Below are 22,133 nucleotides of genomic sequence, written 5' to 3'. Positions count from 1 at the left end.
GGGAGGTAAATCACCCCCTCAACCTGTCAGTAGTGTTTCCTACTGGCTGAAACTTATCAAGCCAAGAGAACAGAGCTCTTTCTGAGAGTTCCGCATTTGCATTCTAATAATCTCTACACTGTGCAACAAACTACCCAAATATATAGTGCAGCAAACCATAATCACTGCATTATGCTCACAGACAAAAGTAATGTCTGTGTCTACCCTGCTTCAGGCTGCATGGATGCTACATTAGGATTACTCTGATGTCTGGGATTGGAAGATGCACTTCCAATCGAGCCTTCTCCTGCACATGCCTTGCAGCAGAACAGCTACAGAAAGAAATCAGCAAAGAGTGCCAACTGGAGTCCCTACACGTGGCTTCTTCACCTTTGTGGTTTTACAGTTGGAAACTTTCTTACATGGTTGGTATTTCAGTGAGACCAAAGTGTATCTGAAGAGCAAATAATGAGACTGGGTCACACTGGAAGCAAGTTATGGTTTTAAAGCCCCTGCCCAGGTACTACAGATCACTTCTGTTGTGACTTATAGAATGAAGCAGTCACAGTCCATTCAAATTCCATAGAAAGATGAGTGTGCCCCTCCCCTGAAAGAAACTGTAAAAGACTATATGGCCATGTTTTAAAACATACCCTTTCTAGACACAGAGATAAACTGAAATTTAGGAAAATAAAATTCAAATAAGAATGAAAGAAGAAAACAGTACAAAAGAGGAGCAACAGGCACTGTGAAATGAACCGCACAGATAACAAATATTGCTCAAGATCTAGAGAGACTGATCACTGGGGAGAGGGAAATGTGGCTTCTGAAGAACACTTTTCAGTTTTTCTAAAGTCACAGAAGAGAATTTCCCTCCTACTTTAAAGGAACATGTCACATGTAAGTTAGGTACAAACCCAGGTGAAATCTGAACCCCTGGAACCCACTCTTTCTGATTACCTAACATGCCTGCAGTTTTATCTTTGGGGTAGCAATCTGCTCTGATTGCTTAACTTCCATTCCTAAGAAGAGGTTTCCTCTTTTTCCAGGCAGGCAGGAGAAGAACACCTTAACTGTAGGTCATCTGCTATTCAAAAATAAAGCGCTCTCTCTGCTATTCAAAAATAAAGCGCTCTCTCTGCTATTCAAAAATAAAGCGCTCACTTCTCCTTTGCTCTTCCTCTGTAACCTTCATATTGCTGCTCTTCCCATCTCTCTTTCTCCCCTTCACTCAGCTCATGTCCAGCCTTATACACCTTTCAGTTTTTCAGTCATGCTGTATACTTCAACTAAAATTCCAATGGAACCTCTCAGCCTAAAGCAGCTATTACTTTTTTTGTAGGATGTGGTGAGTCCAGCAGTCTTCAGTTACCACTTGTAGACCTCCAGACCTCTCTGTGGTGAGGGGAGAAGGAGCCTGGCTGCTCTCTGCCTGGGACAGATGACTAAAGCAAAGCACATGACCCAAATTAGCAAAGGAAGGAGCAGGGACAGATGGAAAGAATTTCCTTCAAACAAATAAAGATTTTTTTTTACTTTTCTTTTATGATTCAACTCTTCTGTTGTTCAGCTACAAGCTGGAGTCATGGAAAAGGGAGAAATGGCTGGTGAGTGGATGACAGAAACTGAAATAGATCATAATGGTGTGAAGATAGAAAACGGATGCATATTTAAGAGGCATTCACACAGGTTTATCAAGTTACTATGTGCGATAAAGCCATCATTGCTCTCTGTTCCATTGGGTTTTTATTTTGGTTAATACAGAAGTTCTCATGACCTGAAGGCTTTTATTTTATGGGCAAATAGAAGACTCTGGTGAATGCCCATCTGTCCTGTTTAAAAACACACAGAAAAGTAGCAGTAAGTTTTGCTAGGAAGCAGTTTCCTACTCAGTTATATGCTGAAAACAAATTCTCAGATCTTAAGAGTCTGATACTGACTCATCACAGTGAGTTAGAAGAGGGTGAAGTTTCATATTAAAAGGTTCTTTTACATTTAGTAATTTGTGACAGGTCTTGATTGTTGGGAAAAACTGAATGCAATTACTGAGAAAAGAGAAATTGTTTCCAAAAATGCTAATGTGTTTTAAAGAGACTAGACAAAGTTCAGTCACAGAGTATAGTAAGATTCACACATATAAACACAAATCTTTTAAAACAGAAATCCTGATTCATATCCAAAACTTTTCAAACTCAATTCTGAGCCTGGTTTCAGGGGTAAAGTTCACTGTGACCCTCTACTTCATGAGACCACATAAAAAAGAAGTAACAGTACCATCTTCTCCATTTACTGTATGTATGTGTTCATTCTGCCAGTTTATTTTCTATGCTACACTCAATGTTAAGTATTTTATGTTTATATATTTGTTTTATTAATTAATCAAATTGGTATATATGTTATTAATTTAGAGATTACAATTGCAATTTATATATTATATACTTTGTATTTATTTCACTTGTTCTTCATGGTGGTAATAACATGTTCTAAAAGTTTATTCTTTTGACTAAGAGTTTATTTTTGTAACAGTGATTCATTTCACTGAACCTGAGGAAGAAAAATATTTTGTGCCTTATCTTCATCTCTGAGTATTAAAAAGCTCAAATGCTGCACCTTGGCATGAATCATCACTTCCTCTGCACAGAGGTAATCAAGGAGGACAAACAGAAATTGAATGTGCAAAAGCTCCCAATTAAATTGAGCAACCAAGAAGAAACATGGTCAAACTCAAACAATGAACCATAAATATTGTCAAGAAACATCTCCAGAGGGTTTTTCATAATATATCTATCCAGGTGAGTTTATTACAGCTGAAGATACTGGTCCTCATGGAGAAATTCGACTAAAAGTCTGAGTGCCCTGAAGTCCATGGAATTCCCCTGCCATAAGCACATCTTGATTTTCCTCTAAGATCTTACTTGTAGAGATTTGTGAATAGTAGTATCAGCACTATCTAGTTGGAAATGCCTTACCCCAGACTTAGAATTCAGAAAGGTTTCCAGAAGATGCTGAAATTTGGTGTGCACACTAAAGCTTAAAAAGCTCTGGTCTAAGACAGAACTGTCCAAAGGTAAACTGTAAAAAATGGTTCCTACATGCTGATTAAAGGGTCTGCTCACCTGCAAACTGGAACAGAGAGCATACACCACAGCAGCTCTTAATAGTCACTGGAAATTCCCAAACTATGAGTTGGATTTGTCCAGAAGCTGTGGTTACTAGGCAAGTGAAGCGCCCAAACCACCTCAGAAAGATTCCAAAAACACACTCTGTCACAGTTTCAAAACAAAGCTGGTAATATTTTAATCCCCTCACCACAAGTGCATGTCTAATATAGCTTGTCATGAGGCCAGTGACTTAGAAAAAGGGATCTGGATTTTCCCTGTCTTATTAGCTTTTTAATATTGAAAGAAAAATATGTATCGGAAGTGGTCGCAAATGAGAGCGGCTCAAGCAGATTGCAGGGCTGCCTTGAGCACTAATGAGAATTCAAGATCGTTCAATGGGTTTAATGTTAGGCTTTCCACATTGTTCACTTGATGATATCATCACATACTTGGAAAATCCTTTTTTAAATTACCATAACATTTATAGAAAAGATAAACAGGGTTGAAAATTATCCTACTCTGATGGATTTCAGGATTTTAAAACTGCCTTCAGGTGCACAAGACACTACTGTTCCCCTGTGCCTTGGAGAAGGGAAGACTAAAACTCTTCTCTGGAGATATTTTTCATTTTATACATAAATGTATTTAGAAGCTAATGCCTTCAGCAAGGCCTAATATTATGTTAATTTCCAAGATAAAGAAAGAAGTCTAAATCAGTCAAGGATAGGATGGGAGAAATCTTGCTAATTTGACTTCTTCCCATAAGCAGCAACAGATATTGGAAAGCCAGACACACATGCCTCATCACTTGTCTGCCCCATTTATAGCTGACCCTTGGGATTGACTCATTAGGGGAGGAATAATGGTTTGGGATTAACCCCACAGGATTGGACTGTACCTAACTTGACCCTGGTTATGTCAGCGCTTCAATATAGGGCTGGTCCTTGTGCTCAAGTGAGAATGATCCTTTCCAACCAGACAGAAGAGTTATCACCACCTTCACGGCCCAGTCCTCTTTCATGGAAAGTCCTTAAAAGATTTACCATAATTTTTTCATCTAAGTATCAAGAAATGTTTAACAACCAGCGGTTTGAGTTTCTGAATCCACTCTCCAAAACAACCAACTCACTGCCTTCTGATTCAGTTTTGTATTATTGAATTTGGCCCATTCTACTTCCATTCCACCTAGAGAGACCAACACATCACACTTAGTACTCAGTGTCTCATGTCCTGTCACACCCCTCAGTCTCAGGCAAGCTGGGTCTGTTGGTCATCATAATTATACTTTCCCTCTTATCACTGTCTATTCCCACCTATGTCTCTAACTCACACTAACAAGAATATATACACACACTCTATTTGCCAAATTGTTTCTTTATCTCTCTACCTTTAAACCTTTTTTTTATTTTCCATTTTGTTTGCTAAGCCTTACTCTATTCCTAAAAAAACAGAGTGAGCAAAGAGAAAAAAAAAAAAAACCTTAACATTTAACCATTTCATGCAATCTGTATTAATTAGACAGGAATAGGTTCATTCCTGAGGTAAGATTTAAAAGAGGAATTAATATGAATTCTCTTATTGAAGTAGTGAATATATATATATATAAAGTGATATATATATAGGTGATATATATATATATAAAGTGTAATAGACAGAGTTCACACAACTCAACAAAAACAAAGCAAAAAACTCAATCAAGAAATGGGCAAAAGAACTTTCTTATTCAAAGAAGGCAGGCAAATGGCCAACAGACATATGGAAAAATGTTCATCGTCATTTACTACCAGGAAAATGCAGGTGAAAACCACAATGAGATACCACCTCACGCCTGTAAGAATGGCCCATATTTAAAAAAAAAAAAAAAAAAGAAGAAGAAGAAGAGAAGAAAAGAAACAAGTGCTAGCAAGAATGTGGTGGAAAAAGAATCCGCTTACACTGCTGGTAGGATTGTAAACTGGTAGAACCACTATGGAAAGCTGTGTGACCATTCCTCAAAACACTAGAAATCTACCACAGGGACATCTATTCAACTCCTAGAAATCTATCCAAAGAAAACAATCCTAACAAGAACACTAATTCAAGAGGAAATCTGAGCTCCTCTTATGTTCATTGCAGCACAAAATCCAAGATATGGAAACAACCAAATGCCCCAAAATAGATGATTGGATCCAGAAGATATGATTATATACACAAATGGAACACTGCTCTATGATCAAAACAGATACATGCAAGCTATACACAGCAACACAGGTGGAACTGAAAGGATTATGCTAAGTGAAAAAAGTCAGAAGGAAAAAGGTAAATATTTCACTTATATGTGAAATATAGAAAAGCCTAACAAAGGGTCAGAAAAAAAAGACAAAACTTGTAAGCTGACCTTAGAACAGACGCATCCTGGAGATGAAGGGGGAGAGAAGGAGTCACAACAGTAGAGGGAAGACTACAGGGGACTGTGGAGATCAGTCACAGGTGCTATGGTGGAGGTGCTACAGTCACAGGTGCTATGGGCACTACATTTGAGGGGAGAAATCAAATACTGTCCAATAACTAACAATGATGTAAGGAAAAAAAAAGCTCTGTGGACTGAAGATCTGGGATAAAATTTGTAAGTAACATTTTATAAAGTGCCTGGACTAAGATTTTTATTCATGTTCTCCTTTCATCTCCAGTTAAGAGAAGTGAAATAGGTATTTTTACAAAACTTACAGATACAAGCTATGTCTTGCAAGAAAAGTATTAGTAACAGATTCAGGTTTTGAAATTACATTGCCTAAGGAGTTTTATTTAAAAGCTAGGAGACAGAGGACATGAACAACTATGCATGTACAAAGTATTTGTTCAGCTGTTAAATAGGTGAATTAGTTTCTTCAAACTAAATATTAAAGGAGATTCATCTGCAGGTCAACTGGCACAATGAAGGGTTTGATGTGTCAGAGATATACATGCATGTGTAGTTGTTTGGAAAATAGTGGCCTGGAATTGCCATGTTCACAGGTGTGAACAACTCCTGGGCAGGGGGCTGCAGAAATACCAGTGGCATGTTAGGCTGTGAGTCTTTGGAACTGTCATTGAGAGGGATTGCTAGCATCCTTCCATGCAAGGAAAAGAATCTGAACACAGCCACCTTCAATTCCTAGATGCCTTGAGGAAGATATAAGGAAGTGAAATAACTGGTAGGAGTCTAAGAATTGGCATGTTAAATATATCTCTGAAGACATATTAAACAATATCCTTTATATTTAACTTTAATAAGATGTTTGTGAAAATGTTACAAATGAAGTGCAACCATCTGAACTAAAACCCAAATGAGTGATGAAACAAATTTCAAAACACAAGTGAGATAAAGTGGCATATCAGTTTCTCACTGACTTTGCTTCAAGAAATTTATTTTAAAAGATTTACATCTGAAAAATTCATGCATATTTATTGAACTTCTTTACTTTCTCATCTAGACTAAGTTTGGGAGTCAAGATGATAGGACACATCTGAAGGATAATGTGTGAATTTTAAGATCTAGTCAATATAGCCAAACATACATAGGGAACACATAGAAAACAGTTTCAGTACACACAGAACCTAAATACACTACTAAAGAAGTTATTCTCTCCGACATAAAATAAAGATCAATAATCTAGTTACTGCCTGAAGAAAATTTTACTTTGCTAAATATTGCTAGCAAATCCTCAATGACATGTGAATAATCATAGAAAAAATAATGATGATAAAATGCCAAGAACTATACCAACAGTGAATCACTGACTTTCCCCAACAGCTCAGGAAAAGAATGTCATTTTTAAGGTAAGGAATTTTAGGAACAGAGCGATCAGTTACCAAAGATAAAGGAAAATTTGTCCAAGACTGACACCTCGAGCGTGGCCTCTTCTAGAAGGAATTTTCTTTCTACATGCCTCAGTGGGAACACACGATGGCTAATAAGAAGCTACTCAATGATGGACAAAAGCAAGACTTGGACTCCCAGCCCTGGCCCCTGGCCCTCTACATTCTAGAGGAGGAAACCCTGCTTCAACAACCAAGAGCACCCGCATGGCTAACCATGTTGCTAGCATATCAAGTATTCCAACTGCAATTGCAGGTCTTGGAATCCAGCTCCCTAGTAATTCCAGGAAAGACATGTCTGCCTCCCTCCATGCCCAATCACAAAACCTGAGCTTCCAGGAGAAAGCTGGCACTAAGTTTCTGCCACATCATTTTAGCATCTTTGATCTTTAGAATCTCTTTTTCAAAGTCAGAAGTCAGACTTTGTCAAATCATAAATCACTGCCACAGGTGTGATTAAGGAAGCAGGGGAGGGGTATGCCTGCTTCCGGTCCTGGCAAGGTAAGTTTTCCCAATGAGTATACCAGGTCCCTACAGGCCTAGGCGTAAGTGTTGCTAAGTGTTCACTTTTAATAATGTCAGATCTAATAAACAAGCATATCAAATTAATAGGGGCCAGGAGTGAATAAGTAAAGGCAATCCAGATTGTCACCAATATGTCAACAAACTAGCAAGTTGACATGAATTCCTAAGAACAACCTAAAATATTTCAATTTTCTTTTACAAGTAGAATCTCTGACTCAAGCATCCCAAAACGCTAAAAACTTAAATTCTCTGTGGAGTTAAGGATTGCAAATATTTTAAAAACATGGTCAGACCCCAAAATGTTCCATTTAATGTCACATCTATATAGGGACAGCGTGGCTGCATGAGCATGGGAAAAGCATTATTGAGCATGGGAAAAGAACCAATATTCTATCTTAGCTCTTCAATATATGAAATGTGCCTGTGGCACAGAATCATAAATTTCCTTGTATTACATAATGGTGGACAAAGGCAATGTAGCATTTTATGTAATTATTTTCCTACACTGGTCTAATCTTTGTGTAGCTTATGTACAAATGGATAACCTAAATATCTCATAGATCATATCCCTCCCACTTTAATTTGACAACTGCTCCTATCTATTCAGCCTGACACTCTACCTTCTCCCCACAATGGAGAGCTCAGGTGTCCCAGTGACATCAGGAAGGGGCTTTGTGGCATGTTTTGGGGTAAAGTTTTGTGATGCTGTAAAGGTTTCCATAGACTTCTCTTGGCAATGGGTCATATTTCACTCTTTACATGTATTGCATCACTGATCTATATTGCCTTTGACTCTGTGGTCATCCTCTCTGTAACCTTAGGGAATGATAGCCCTTCCTGTTAAGTTAGATCCTCCTTGATTTTGCTGGTAATCCTTTTCCCTTGGAACTCTGTCCCTATCCCAGCCACACAGCCAACCTCCGAAACTATTACAGAAGTCTCTGTGCCTACACCTACAACTTATCTCTAGCTACCATCAACAGCAAGCTCAGCTCACAGTAGTACAGGTGGAAAATTCCAATTGTCACTAAATCAGGTTTCACACCCATCACCACATCACCAATGCTGATTTAACCATAATGCATCTCTCCATTGTTGGGATGATTAAGAGACAATATCTTCCCAAAATCCCAAATAGTAAATAATAAACCGTACATTCCTTCTTTCCCTTAACAGATCTAAGAAAAAACATGTCCTGCACAATTGGAGACTGGAAATTTACAGGTATCGTGCATAGGTTTGACTAGCTGTTCTCCCTCTGTATAGGTTCTCCTCTTCCACCTACCCATCCGGGTAGAAAAACAGATACCCAACTCCCTCCTAGTCTGGCTGCACTTCCCTTATATCATATCCTCCTTCCTGCCTGCAACACTAAACCTCAAGACTTAATCTCCATAGTGAAACTATCTATGATCTGAGTTTGCAGATTTGGGTCTCATTTAGAATTACCCAAACATCTTGGGAATAGTTATATTGGAAAATGGAAATCCACTAGTCAATATTCTAAAATTAATACTCTCAAGGTCACATTTTTTTTTTAAAAGCAATGCTTTCAATGTGCTATTCAGAGCATCCTTATCCTGGATTCACTCTCGGCTGACAGCCCCCAACATTTTTGTATCCTGCTCTATATGGAGATTCCTGCACAAGGTAGTGGCTTGATACTCCAATCAGAGCAGACGGAATTAAAACAGGCAGATATTCTATTCCACATTTTGCCAAGTGAATTGTCCATCTATTGAGGAGGCTATTCCCTCAGCGCTCCTCTCTTACCTCTATTTTCACCTCTTTCACCAGTCCTTTCCTTTACACTGCCTTTCCCTCTTTTCTCCCCCAGGGCTTATGTGCTGGTCCCCTAGGGCTTATGTGCAAAGAAAACTCGGTCCTAGAAAACAGTGCTCAGGGAGCCTTCAACTAAAAGGCATTGCCTATGGTAATATAAAAAACTGTTGTTGGAACAATTAGGCTATTAAAAATATGACTCCTATTCAATGCTTGGTTTCCCTGCCTTTGTGCTTTAGGCTAAATATTACTCAGATTCCTGCAAGGCCGGGTGCTTTCTCACCAATTATCTGAAAGGCCCAGAGAACGGTACTTACATCAAAGCCAGGCCTAATGACAAAGGACACCTGGCCACAGCGAACACAGGCATCTCTCAGCTCCTCGCTCCATTTGGCAAAAAGCTATTTCCATCTCAGTCACAACATAACAAAGGACTAATTGATGGGAGCAATTTTTTTTCCATCTTTCAAAAAATAAATTGAGCCAACCTCACAAGCTCATCTAGAGGAATTAATTAGGGAATAGGAAATCTCTAAAGCCATCCTTAAATTGAGATTGAACAAAGCCCAGGGAACAGATGGCTTTTCATCTGAATTCTTTAAAACCTTTAGCACTCTGCTAATTCCCCTACAGGAATGAAAAAAAAAAATTGCTAAATGAATTTGAGCAAACCATTTCACCAGGTGTTCAGTTCCCCTAAGGTTCCTTTTACTCTAAGACAAAAAGAGGGGGAAAAAAAGAAAACATAACCAACAGGTATCCTCTCCACTGAAATTATTATAATTTCATATGTGCATCTGAGTCCTTCCCCACAGGCTCATTGTAAACCTCTCCAGCACCTCTGACTACCACGCTGGGGGAGTGATTCCCTTAATAGATGCAGCTGATCACAGACAACTGCTTTGAGCACAAGGATTATGTCAACACACAAGAAACCTAGTCAAGAGTGAGGTCATTGTTCAAGCAAAATAGAAAAATAGGAATAAATGTAGTTTCAGATATCCGGTGATTTCTGGGATAAGGCCCGATGAAGGTTGATTGTGTCATCCCAAAGTCTAAGGAGTCTTTCCTGTTCAAATTTAATTTGTAGGGAGGTTATGAGGGAAAGGACTATTGTCTCTCATATGCATGGTTCACAAAAAGCCATCCTACACACAGGTAACAGAAGGGTGAACTGTAGGAAATGATCCTTTTTCTATTCCAAGCATATCTAAATTCCACCTTGCATAGAATATGGTGGAAATTTTTAAGACAGTTTTCCATTTATGATACATTTTCTTTTTTACATTTTAGGTCAAATATTAGATTTTGATATTCCACTAGAATATCAGAATAGCAAATGCAAATTTTTTTAAAAAATCTGAATTAGACATAGTCTGTTCCTATAGACTAAGCCATACCAAGAAAGGCTCCATGGACATGGGAAGCCCACGATAACACAATTCTGACATAGATCAAGTCTAATACATGAATTAAAATCTGCACTGATCAATCTTTAGGTGAGAGTCATTTTAAGAAACTGAACCCCTAAAAGAAAGCATCTGAAGAGAATGAACAAAACAAAAGGGATTTTAATTTAAGTACTAAAGCCTAGACCCAGGACTCCCCAATAGTTGATTCTATCTTGAGCTTTCACTTAGCAACACCTCTCTAGGTCATTTTCCATCACACCTGCCTGCCACCTGTGCATACTAGTAGCTCTAACTATCTTCAACTCTACAAAATGCCTGCCCAGTTGACTCTAGCCTACAGATATCTACTTCTACCAAAGGATATAAGAGAAATCAAAGAAGTCTTTTGCTGTAATGGGGAGGGTTGCTGGAAGTTATACTAATGTTAAATCAACAAATACACCTTTACACACACACACATACACACACAACTTACTGGCTATAAAACTTATTCAACAAGCAGTCAGCAAGGAATAAAGTCTACTCCACCAGGGATAAAGAAAAATCAGTGAGTAAAATGAAAATGATCCTTCTTTTTGAGTTTTGCACAAACATCAAATATTCCCACATGTATATAATTACAAACTATAATAAGTGCTATTAACATTAAAGGCTAAGTAGTATATAAAAGTGGAACCCAGTTCAGACTGGAATGGCAAGGGAAATTTCCCTGAAAAAAAAATAATAATTATTCTTGAACCATTATCAGAAAAATGACCAGTCATTAACTGCTGTGAATGAGGCATCCAGCAAGGGAAAGCAACATGAGCAGAGGCCATGAGAGAAGAATTTGAGTGTAGTTGAGGGAATAAAACACATCCATGGGGCTGGAAGAAGTAAACAAAGATGCAGAAGAGTCATAACAGGATTTAAGCTCTTGAGAGAAAATCAAAGTCTCTTGTCTGTTTGGACACCCCAGAAGCAGTTTTCAAATCAGTAGAAAGTGATCCCCCAGGATACAACAAAGTGAGAGATATGACACAGAGAAGGGAGGGCAGCAGATAAAGAATGGATCACCACTATCAGCAAATTACCACTATCAGCTTAATCCAGCTGTCAGGGAACCGGGTGATAGAATAGACACTAATATGAATCTTAGTATCTCATCCAAGGGATATAGGAGCTAGTTTCTATATTCACCAATTCTCATTCTTCTTTGACTGAGAGGTTCTGGGGACACATTCATTTCCCAGCATATCAGGACCATAGTTCCTGCTGCTGGCACACTGTGCTCAGAGCCCACCAGCAGAAGTCCTCAGGCAATGGGGCACTGGAACACCGTGCCCCATGGTGGTGAGGTTAAAAACACCCAGGCAGGCCACTCCATTACCAGTTAATCATCACAGATCTACACTTGCACAGTCCAATCTGTTTATACATCTTCATTCATAACATCAGGAAAGAAAAATTTATATCACCATTTTCATGATATTCTTCACATACTTCTCCATTTAGATAAGGATAGTAATCCATATGTGTGTAACTAGTTAAGCCTCAACCTGACCAAGCCCCCACTTAAAGTTGTAGAAAGGTTTTTAAAACTGAGAAGTTAAGTAATACATAAAGAAATTGAATCCTGGAAAGTTTTCATTCAACATAAGCAGGATTTTTCTTCTCATCAACATTAAAACAAAACAATATTGAAGGAAACAACATTCTAGGACTTGCTATCTGACGCTCTCAAAAGTGTTCTCCAGTACGTAGGGATTATTTACCTTTTATACACTAGAAAACAGAATCATTGAGGTAGAAAATTATTCAAGCTACATATCTAAAGATGAAACCCCTTCAACTCCAATGAAAGACATCAATTTCTACAGGCATTTTATTCTCATGCCATAACAACACAAGGGACATAAGAAATCTACAAATTAAAACTTAATCATACAGTTGATTTTAACACCTCATTTAACTTAGTCCAATTCTAAAATGTGTCCTACTTCCATTTTGAATGATAAAAGCAAAAGTAGGATAAAAATACAAGTTGAGTTTCCTCTCCAAGAGATCAATATTTAATATACTTTAAGTGATGAGCAAAAAAACTAATTATGGAAAACAATGCATGATAGAGAGCAGTCTGGTATGTTTGGCTTCAACACCATCTGAAAGTGGAAGACAGTCCCATGAAGTCAACTCTTAGAATGAAGAGAAATGTCACAGGGCATATAGTAGACCTTTTATATCTAAATTTCTAGTTTTTAAGCTTGACCAGTGAAAATAAATGAAACTGAACTCAGAGTGAAGTATGGCTTTCTGAAAATTTATCATTCAGTGAAAAGGCTCACCAATTCTCAGCTAAATTTCTGCAACACACATTTGGGCAACAGAAAATAATTTCTCATACGCAAGTATTACAGGTCAAATGTCAGCTTGGAGGGCATAGGTTGTGTTTTATAGATGTGGGCTGGAATGTAATTCTCATGCTCTGGTTTATGATATTCCTTTTCAAAGTGAATATTTCCACTCTGTTGGCCAGGGCGCCAGTCTTCTGTTGATTATGTGTCAAGTCTTGAACATCATCCCACATTGTCTGAAAACTGAGCCCCATCATGACTATGCAATGAGATGAGAACATAAAGAATAACCTGGTCAAAGAATGTCCACTATAAAAAAAAGGGGGTGGAAGAAAAGAAAAATTTATAAATAAAAAAACAGATTTTCCTGAGAGCCTAGTTTCTGGGGGAATTTCTGCTGACCCAGGATTCCAGGTCTGCATTTCCCACACGCCCAACTCCATTTCCTGGAGTGAACCATTCCTAGGTAATTGTCCCATAAGGATGGAAAATATTTTCTTCCTCAAAATGACAAAATATTGCTTTCAAAGGAGACACTGCAGTAATAAGAGTTGTTGTAAGTTGTTACAAAGAAAGTGTCTGGGGTAAGGAGCTGCATTCTTCTGTGAGCTTGCTACACATGGTGAAGCACAGCCTATTTTCAGTACTCACCACACCATCTACCAGCCCTTCAAAGCTAATGTCCAAACAGTTGGAGAAAGCTTGTACCACTGAAAATGTTAACGCATGTCTCCTCATCTCAAGAACTGCTTACACACATGCAAGAAATCCAAATTCCTTTTTCAGTAGTTTTACTCTAATTTCACAGAAAGCTCATGCTTATAGTAACATGTTCCACAGTAGAGGAATCTAAATTTCTCGACTAAGCTCAGATTGAGTTTTAGAATCTGTATTGACTGCACCTCTAAGAAATTCTAATAGAACAAAGGCCACCTCAAAATCTCTTGACCACTTAATCCAAATCCATCCACAAATTATTTATCTTGTTAAGTATAAATTAGATTTTTAGTGGTTCCTTTTACTACTGTGCCTTTAAGACATCTGAAAATATTTGATGAAAGGGTATTTTAAGATGTACCACATCAAAAATGTGTGGTGATTCTATAATTCTTTCCTATAAAATATATTGTAGGGTAGTTTCATTTGATTTTGATTGGCTACAAATCTATTTAAATAATGAGAATACAGAACTGATTCTTGAGTGATAACAGTAATTTATTTAAAAACTATATCCAGGAGATATTTTGTTAGTCTTAGGTTCTTGTCCTACAGAAGATTAAAAGATTGTTTAAAGATGTTATTGTCCTAAATCTTTTAACATCACCCACAATAAAGGGTTTGCTTTGGGTCCTAGGTGGTCTGTCTTCACTATCCCACATCCTCCTCTGTCATGGGTCATAAAGCTGGATTAAATACATAGATGTTAAGAAAACAATGATGGATTCCCCTATTTAGAAAAGAAGTAACAGTGACTGCTAATTTTTGAATGGCTTTTAACCAGTTTTGTGGGTAGATCTTTAAAGGAAATAAAAAAAAAAAACTACAGTTCTAGACATTTGTGGTTTGTGGGGGCACTACCAGTAGCCACAAACCACATTTAAAAAAAAAAATCTTGAAACTCTTACTGTCACTGATTTTGTGATACTTTTAGCAAAAACATTATTTCAGAACATTGGAACTAGTACAGTATAGTATGTTAGAGATATTTTTACTTTCAAGAGTAGTAACTATTCAGGGGCCCTCCTTGGTGGTACAACTGGTTCAAGAACAGCACCATGAAGCTATCCACAGCCACTGCAGCATGAGTTCGATCCCCAGCCAGGAAGGTGGCCCACATGGCATGGCAGGCCTCTCCTGACCTGCCACTGCCCCTCTCAGCAGTGTACTTTGTCAATCTGCCTGTTTTGTTCCCCCTCTGTCTCTGGTGAATCCTCTCACCCCACACCTCTGGCCTGTACCTCAGTTCTTGTATGCATAATCTTTAAAAAAAAAAAGTACTAACTTCAAATTGACCAACGTTTTTGTTGTCCTTAGTAACAAAAGTCCATGTGAAAAAAATCCTCTCACCCCCACACCTCTGGCTAAAAGAGAATATAAATATTTGAGCTTAGAAAATATAAAACTCAGTCCTGTCTAAATTCAAATCATTTAAAGTATATATTAAAGAAAATTAAATTTTTGAAATTAAAATATTTTACATTGAACCTATAGTTATATTTTTGAAGTTTGTTTGCAGATTTTTTATTCATAACTCATCTTTTTATAGATTATCACCTGCATTTTACAAATAAGGATGTTAAATGCCAGAAAAGGACTGTATTTGGTAGAGCAGTGGTTTCTGCATTAATATGAACATTGGAGTAAATTGAAATGCTTCAAAAATATGCTGATGTCTCTGCCCCAACCCCACAGATTGGGGCCCATGGTCTAGGGTGAAACCTAGATTTCATAATTTTTAAGATATCTCTTTCTAGGTGAAAAGTTTGAAAATGCCATGGTAACAAGAAAGAAGAACCAGGTATTTGTTTATATTGGATTCTTAGTAATTTTCTGTGTTGCACTGAATATTGACTAATAATCAGAAAATTCTTAAAAATTGAACATATTGTGACTACTATTCTCAATCCCATACTTCTATAAGATTCTTTTCTGACTTGGTCAATTCAAATGACTAACAGTGTTGTTATTGCATATAATGATTAAAAATACCTAAATTTAACGAGTACTTCCTGTATGTCAAGTTTGCTCTGCAGTTATTTTCTCATGTGTTTTTTGTAATGCTATAAGATAACCTTTGACCTCTTTTAAAAGTGGCCAGAAATCAGTGTCACAAAGAAGGTTCTTAATAACTCCAATTGCCAGTAAGCAGCAAAGACAAGACTCCTAACCAATTGTGCCGGAACTTATGGCCCATACTCTTGACAGCCAAATAGCTATATAACCTCAATATGCATAGGTGATAATGATAAGGAAGTTTCAACAAGGGATCTCCATGGTGGCGTAGGGGTTAAAGTCAGTGCTATCTAGCTATTTGCAACCACTGCAGCATGAGTTCAACCCCTAGCCAGGGAGGTGACCCATATGGCACAGAAGACCTCTCCTGACTCCCTGCTGTTTCCCTCAGCAGTGTATTTCAGTCGATCTGCCTGTTCCGCTCCCCACTCTGTCCCTGGTGAATCTTCTCACCTCACACACCTCTGGCCTACACCACTATTCCCTTATGCATACATATATAAAACTAAAAAAGAAGATTCAGCAAGGTGAGCTGCAAAATTAAATCATCAACTCTTCTTGTCAAACTTATCATTGACACTATTTTGTCTTTAGTTTCCTTGCTGAGCTCCTGGCTTTCCTTTATTATGTCTCAAAAACCAAAACTGTGTGCCTAACCATACTTCTCCCTTTCTCAAAATATATGATGTTTCCATTGACCACTAATTTATTCAACAATGAAAGAAAATGGAAGTTTACTTATTACTAGGCAAGAATCAGTCAGTGCAAGCACAAAACCTTCATGTAACAGCTTTGAACACTGCACACACAGGTACACAGAGCTTTTCCACTATTTCTCATGGCATGTTAAATCCCCCAATAAAAAGTTACTACAGAAAATACAAACATGTTTCTTCTTCTGGGAGTGTCTGTTTTAATTATCCAAATATTTAACAGAATTCACTGCACATCTTCTATTATCACAGACTATACTCTAAAGTAATAAATGGATAGAATATGCAGTGATAAGAAAAATATATTAGTTCAATATGAAAAATTCTCGAAAGGCATCAGAACATATAATATCCATAAAGTAATTTTTTCCTAAGAAATCTCTAATCCTTATTCCTAACCTGATGTGAAAGAAACTGACATTGGTGAAAAGCAAAATTACTAGGAATTCCTTGGGCAGGTAAACATCATTACCATAACTATTTTTTTTAATCAATTAGCAGTGGACTATATTCTATAGAAAGCTGAAGATATTTAGAAAGTAGACTCCAGAAATCTATTTGAAATCCAAACAGAGGTAAACAGAAGTGAGGAACATTTATTTAAAGATCAAATAAATCTGAGAAGGAATGCATATGCAACTGGGAGGTTGATTAAGTACAAAATAAAATGGGGGGCACAATAATTAAATTTTAAAATTTCTGAGCTGAGGATAATTTTAACATTTAGTTTAAGTGTCAAAAGTACTGCATTGTAATGAAGAGCAATTTAGGTAATGAAATAGCAATGTTTTATTTTGTATTTATTTGACTATAAGAATAATCTGGAAGCTTCTAGACAGAAATAAAGGAAAGTACAATCAGGTAACATTAGACTTATCTTCTACAGCACATTGGAACATGCAAATAGGTAAACATTTTCAGGGTTTCAGGAAAAATATCTATAACCCAAGAATTTTAAATATTGTTCACTAGGAAAACCAAAACACCCTTCTCAGGTTTGAAGTAACTCAGAATGTTTGCTACTCATGTTTTTTTTTTTTTTTTTAAATTACCCAAGGACATGTTGAGGGCAATCAAGAAATGAATCAAAACCCAGAAGGTAGCTCAAGCTGAGGGCATACTGAGGGCATGTATGATTCAAAAGAAAAGGCAGAAAGTAAAGAATGTAGCATGGCCGGCGTCTGAATAACTGTTTTAAATGTGGCTATGAAATGCTCAAAAGTATTTGGTAAAGAAGTCTTGCCATTGAAATATGTATTACTGAAAAATCCTTTTATTTCAAAAACAAGGTAGTCAGATAAGAAGCACATGAAGTATTCCAAACTTCTCTTCTTACTCAGATATAGCAAATTGTCATATTGACAATGTTATTGATTTACTGATTTAACAAGTAGTTGATTAATATCTTTCCTGTACAAGGAACTGGCTCAGAGTTGCAATGGTATAGATAAGTCACCAGAAATGAGTCCCTACTTCAGTGTGTACATTCCAATGAGCAAAACAGATTATTTTTAATATGAAAATAACCAGAGGATGAAGGTGACATACATAATTTACAATCACTACGGGGCGGGGGAGAGGAGTGTTAAGAAAACAAGCAATATTTAAAAGATAAAATAAAGTAAGATTGGAAACAATGGAAAGTTTGCTTCCAGTCTCAAGGACTGGCCCTTGGAATTAAGATTTCAATTAAATCAAACATATTTTGCTTTTTTCTTCATTGTATCAGCAGAAAATAATTATGTGGAGGATTTGGGAGGGAAGCTTGCAGAGCTGCCGAGGGAATTACTGTGTCCATTGGTCATAGTGCAATGTATATGCTTCATAAATGGTTTTCATTTTTAAAACACTGTTGGACTGCTCAGTGCAGAAGGCACTGTGGGCTTATTACTGAGTGTCAAGCAGGCACTGAGGAGCACAAGCAGATCCCTAGGCTTCTCCCTTGCAAAATGTGGCTTTAGGAATCTGCTATACATTATCTGTACTCAGACCCTCACATTATTTTTCCTAGATAATTTAAGACCTCTTACCTAAATCCCTTTTCATGTTAATCTGGAACTCTCAAATCATTCTCTTGCAGGTAATTTCTTAACAAAGTATCCCTCTACTACAAGGTATCAACAATTCTCTATACCAAACTGACAAATTATAAAGTATGTTCCCCTAATGTGGCTCCCCAGGTTTTAGTACTAACTCTCCCCTTTCGTGCTATTTTTTAATGTTACCTAAATTGAATATGTTATTAATATGCACGGCCATTGCAAACCTCTATGCATTTTCTCCACACACTTTCTCTTTCCTTTTGTGTTCACTATACACCACTACCTCCTAAAGTTATCTTCCAAACACCCACAGCATTTCTAACTTCCCTTGAGTCGTCAATAATAATCCTCCTGGAAAATTTCCAAGTGGATACTAGGTCACCACCTAGATGCCAAAGACCACATCTTACAGACCTTTAAGGCTCAATCAATGCTTATTGAAAATACATTCAAAATCAAGTATTATGGAAAGTTTGCTTCATCCTGAAGGCTGAATAATATATGTATCAACATTTTATTCATTTATTCACTGATGAACATTTAGGTTGTTGCATCTTGGCCACTTTAAATAATGTTCAGTAAATATAAAAATGCAGATATAGCTCTTCAAAATCATTTATTTTAGGTATATAGCTAGAAGTGGAACTTCTGGGTCATGTTGATAATTTTATGTTTAATTTTCTGAGGAACTCCCATTCTGCATCCACAATGACTGTACCATTTTACATTCCCCTCATGCAACCTGACTGAATATGGAGGACATTGTGCTATGTGAAATAAGCCAGTCACAGAAGAGCAATACTAAATGATTACATTTATCTCAAGTATCTACAGTAATGCTCAGAGAAAGAGCATAGAATTGGAACTGCCAGGGGCTAAGAGAATGGGAATCAAGATGTGACCATTCAGTGAGCATATAGTTTCAACACACAAGAGGAATACTTTCTGGAGGTGCACTGTAGGAAAGCAAGCCTAGAGTTGACAACACTGTAGTATATATTTAAAGTTTATCAAGAGAGATTATCCATGGTTTTGTTATTGTTATACTAAAATATAACAAATTAGTAAGATAAAGAACCAAAGTATGAGAGAATATAGGACAAACAGATAATTATACCATGATCGGCTTAAGACTATTTTTAGAGTAACCTATTAACACAGGACTTTCAGGTCATTCTTGGTCACCTGGACACCCTAGTCACAACTGAATGACTTACTGTCCAGGTCTGCATTTCTTTTCAGCTCCCAACTAAGAACTATACTTGCAGTGTACAAGTTCTGTACTCTGGGGAACCTTGGAATGACTTCAGTCAAGCACCTGGGCTTACCTGACTTACTATTCTACCACTTTCTTGGGGGTTCCCATCACTCCTAACAATTCTAAATCTTGTCAGTGTTGTCTTGAGTTTCTTTGCCTCTTGTCTCATGTTGCCTCTCACCTGTCCCTAATATAATGCTGTCAGTGACCTTGGCCTAATGGGGAAACAATTGGGATGGGGACCATGGTGGGAGGGAGATCAGAAATGAGTTCTTTATTACAATAGTACCTGAAGCTTAATTAATCATACAAACCAATGCTACAAGTGATGAAAGCTGGAAAGAGCAGTTCACAATGCTGTGGAGAAGCTTGGGGAGAATTTCTGGGAGACGCCAGTCAACAGAGACTAGATTATGAGTAAGGGTCAGAAAGGTCCATAATGAGGGCAAAAGCATCACAGAAAAAAGAAAAATCAGGGCTCTCCCTGGTAGCACAATGTGTTAAAGCACTGCATTATGAAGCTCTCAGAACCACTGCAGCACAGGTTCGATCCCCTGCCAGGGAGCTGACCCACATGGCACAGCAGACCTCTCCCAACCCACCCGCTGCTCCCCTCAGCCATGTACTTTGTCAGTCTGTCTGTTCTGCTCCCCACTCTGTCTCTGGTGAATCCTCTCACCCACCACACCTCTGCCTGTACCCTAGCTCTTTAAGCATAAATAAATAAATCTTTTTTAAGAATCAGGTGTAATGAAATACAGTGGGAAGGGGCATGTCTCGTCGCCCAACAGGGCATTTTACTCAGTTCAGAAGACTAATTAGAAAAGGTAACAAGAACTGAAAACAGGTGGTCGAGAGTGCCAGAGGCATGAGTGGCACTTTCACTTCATGTTAAGGAAGGCAAAAGGAACAGTTCTACTGAAGGTAAAAATAGAGTTAACCCCAGGAAGGCCAAGTTTGTGAAAAAGAACACTAGAGGAAATAGGGCACCACAGGGTAGTTTTATTTGCCCACATTTAAAGATACCTCACCCCAATTCTTGGGTCTTCCTGAATTAGTTAGAAGGAAATGTCATCTTCTCAATTCCTTAAATGACAGTTAAACTCCTTGTGATCAGGTGTAAAACTTTTGACTGATCAGTCTCTACTCAGTGATTGATCAAGCTGAGATATTTTAATTTAATCTAATAAATGTTGTATAGGTTTGCTTTTTCTCTTATTCCTCAACCTGATCTACCTCAGCATGGGAAAATGGAAAGCTAAAAACCATCAATTACTTTCTCACACTCAATAGGGACTTTCATTTTATTCCTGAGTTTTTTATTCTGTTTCACTGATTTGTGTGCCTGTTTTATTTCAATACATCCAATATATATGTGTGTGTGTGCATGTATGTGTTAAAAAATCAAGAATAAAACCACAAACTTAATAAAAGATGTTTGTCATCTCTTATTACTAAGGACATGCAAATCAAAATAACGAGAAGTCACCTTATACCTATGAGAATGGTTGCTATTGTGCAGAAAAAGGTACCTTTGTAATTCTGTTGGTGAGAAATGTTCACTGATGTATCCATTATGGAAAAGGACTATGGAGATGCCTAAAAAAAAACTGAATATAGAAATTCCATGTCCAGTTACCCTTTTTTGGGTATTTACCAAAATAAAACATTTGAAAAGCTATGAACCCACATGCTAACAATGTAAATGCCCATTAACTAGTGGGTAGAGATGGCACATATATCCACACAACAGATTACTCATCTATAAATAAAAAATACAAAACCCTATCATTTGCAAAATGGTTGGGCCTAAATTGTTACTACAATTAATAAGTCAGAGAAAGGTGAACAGCATATGATTTCAAGTGTATGTGCTATACAGAATAAACAACCAAAACAAAAAATGAACTAAAGCAAAAAGAAACTTCTCGATTTATAAGATCATTAGTGGGGAAAGGGAAGGAAATGGTTATTTTGGATAGTAGGAGACATACCAGATTAAGACAGACTTTTAGTGCTAAGCTTAATGTAGTTTATACACATGTTGATTTTTATTAATGCACACCTGAAACTTATATAATTTTATAATGCAGCATTCCTTTCATAAAAATAAAATCACTAATTAAAGATTCCTTGTCCATTTAAATAGAAAACAGTTGAGTGTTCCAATGCATAGCCTTTTTCAAATGCACATTCAGCTGCATTCAGACATGTATTTCATGTATTTCCTCTTCTACTTGAAAGTTATATCAATGGGGCATGGTTTCTCCATTTCCTTCTCTCACATCCCCCTGCATCCCCTTCCCAAAATTTCTACTCACCCTCTTAGCATTTCCATATGCAACAGAGGCAAAGAAATTTTGAAGGATTAAGGGAGACACTTTCATTGGTCATTGACTCCTCCCTTCTAACTTGCTT

This window comes from Condylura cristata, unplaced genomic scaffold (assembly GCF_000260355.1).
Source record: "Condylura cristata isolate star-nosed mole 26May11 unplaced genomic scaffold, ConCri1.0 scaffold00022, whole genome shotgun sequence".
Taxonomy (NCBI): Eukaryota; Metazoa; Chordata; class Mammalia; order Eulipotyphla; family Talpidae; genus Condylura; species Condylura cristata.
This window is presented reverse-complemented; position numbering follows the sequence as displayed.